This window comes from Gigantopelta aegis, chromosome 13 (assembly GCF_016097555.1).
Source record: "Gigantopelta aegis isolate Gae_Host chromosome 13, Gae_host_genome, whole genome shotgun sequence".
Classification (NCBI taxonomy): domain Eukaryota; kingdom Metazoa; phylum Mollusca; class Gastropoda; order Neomphalida; family Peltospiridae; genus Gigantopelta; species Gigantopelta aegis.
The window spans coordinates 39,583,883-39,586,884 of NC_054711.1; positions in this window are offsets into that span (position 1 = coordinate 39,583,883).

Genomic DNA, 3,002 nt, shown 5'->3' on the forward strand with positions numbered 1-3,002 from the left:
TGATGTTTTTAAAAGACACGGTCACACGGCATTCGATCCAACAGGCATACTCGCTTGGATTAGATGTCTTCAAATAGACACTAAGTTCTTTAGCTAACGCTAGCTACTGTGCCACAAATCGTTTTACACACATTTTTAACAAGTTAATGTTAGCTATTAACGGACGAAGTTATGTTTGCCGATTCGTGGCTACGTGAAGATATATTAAGTGGAATCTTGTTTTGTTTAACGACACTACTAGAACACATTGTTGTATTAATAATCGGATTCTGGATGTCAAACATTAGGTAATCCTTAGCCTTTGAGGAATCCCGTTACAATTTTCCATTAAAGGGACATTCCTGGGTTTGCTGCAGTTTTTAAGATGTTATCGACTAACAGATACTTTTTAACGATTGTAATTACATATCAAATATATTTTTCTGCGTAAAATATTAGTGGCTGTATATTAAACGTGTTTCTGATCGTTCTAATATATGTACTAGGTTAAATGTCATTTTATTTCCTAAAATATTTTTTGTCGTACGTACGAAATTATCTGAAGACAAAATCCAGCTTGGACTTCTTACAAATATTAAGACGACCAGAAACACATTGAATATATAGACACTGATATTCTAAACAAGAAAATATGTTTAATATGTAAGTTTAATCGTAGAAATATTTTATTAGTCGGAAACATCTTACAATGCAGAAAACTCAGGAATGTCCCTTTAATAGCAAGTGATATATTATATATACTTTGACTACTTTTCCAAAAAATAGGACAGCACATGCCACTGTGTTTAATATACCAGTCGTGGAACACTGGTGGGGGCGGAAAATCCCGAATCGGACAATGGGTGCACCAAAGTGGTGCGGTCCTTCGACCGAAGCATTTCCGGTGAGCGTTCTCAGGCCCGTATGTAAGGTGGGGTTGTACAGCTCGAACCCTCTCGTAAAAGCTGAGGTCCATAAAACAATAATTTTATTAGCTTGCCTTCGTCGTTTAGCACTCCCCTTACCAAAGCTGCAGTGTACATGATTCAGAATTTCGAACTAATCTGGTGACATCAAAACAAAGGAACCCACACGTAGCAAAATTGTTTAATCGTATTTTCTGCTATATTGATGACCTCGTAGACTTCGATAATATTACAATACAATGCCAGCAGTTCACTTTGAATTGATTTATCAACCAGAAAGTAATCCCTATCATGCCTTAATCTTTATATAGATAGTCAAATCGAAACTGGCTTCCATATTTACCAAGCAATATTCTTCGGTCATTTTGGCACAGAAGTTGCTTTATCATGCCGGTTACTTAAGTATTTCAAAACCTTTTACGGCCAACATGTAGATGCCATTTTGATGTTATGACACATCCGTGACAAAAATGTTGTGGGGAGGAAGGAAGGACATATTTGTATTTAACGACGCATTCAACACATTTTATTTACGGTTATATGGAGTCAAGACATATGGTTGACGATCACACAGATATTGAGAGAGAAAACCAGCTGTCGCCACTTAATGGGCTACTCTTTTCGATTAGCAGCAAGGGATATTTTATATGCACCATCCGACAGACGGGATAGTACATACCACGACCTTTATTACAGCTGCAAAGAGAAATAGCTCAATGGGCCATCGACTGGGATCGATCCTAGACCGAACGCTTTACAACTGGGCTACGTCCCGCCCTCAAAATTAAATGGGATGCAATACCTGATGCAATACATTTAGCTGAACACGTTCGAGGACTACTACACCTGTACTCTTAACAGGGGATGCGTATGTTGGCGGTGATTCGTGATGATACAATTTTTAAGAAAGTGTTTCGGTTTTTTTCTTTTTTTATATAAACATGTTCTTTATTAAAGGAACTGATCATACATGTAGTTCTGAGGCATACTGTAGGCGTACGGGCTCCCATTTCTTTTGTAGGGGAGCAGGCTGGTTATTGCTCGAATTACACGAAAATCCCCGAATCTGGATAAACTAATTTTGCAGGTGGAATGATGGAAATAAATGGTAAAAAGGTCTCAGGTTAGCACACTTTGACCGAATATCTCCATCATTTTTGCCCGAATATGAGGTTTTTCTTCAGCACTGGGGGGGGGGGGGGGGGGGGGGGAGGTTTGGCACTTGCCATACCCCATCGTCCCAGCCACCTGTCTCGTACGCCTATGGACGTACCTTTTCTGTTACAAACGTTATAATAAGTAATTGCCAATACCCTTAACTCTTATTGTGTGCTAAAATTTCATTATCTTAAAAACACAAAATGAAATTTAATAAATAACCATAATAATAGAAATATAATTTACAAAATAGTCGAAAATCATTGTTTTAAAATATCCATTTTTAAGTTCCAGATGCCAAGAAAACGCATTTTAGGCTTTCAGTCGGTACAGTCCTTGCTTGGGGTGTTTGTGTCGAAGGATCGAATTCCGTCTTTGGACCTATTCTCTGATTGGTTTTCACACTCAACCAGTGCATCACAATTGCCATAGTATGTGTTGTCCCGTCGATAGAGCGGGTTTTCTCTGAAGTTAGCATAGGTTTGAAATCCAATAGCTGATGTATAATAAATCAATGTTCATCTAGTGGTGTCCTTAAACAAAACAAACTTTAAAGGGACATTCCTGAGTTTGCTGCATTGTAAGATGTTTTCGACTAATACAATATGTCTACGATTAAACTTACATATTAAATATATTTTCTTGTTTAGAATATCAGTGTCTTTATATTCAATGTGTTTCTGATCGTCATAATATTTGTAAGAAGCCCAAACTGGATTTTGTCTTCAAATAATTTCGTACGTACGCAAAAATATAATTTTTTTATATTATGAAATAAAATGAAATTTAACCTAGTACAAATATTAGAACCATTATAAACACGTTTTAATATGCAGCCACTATTATTTTATGCAGAAAAATATATTTAATATGTTATTGCATTCGTTAAAAAGTCTCTGTTAGTCGATAACATCTTAAAAATTGCAACAAACTCGGGAA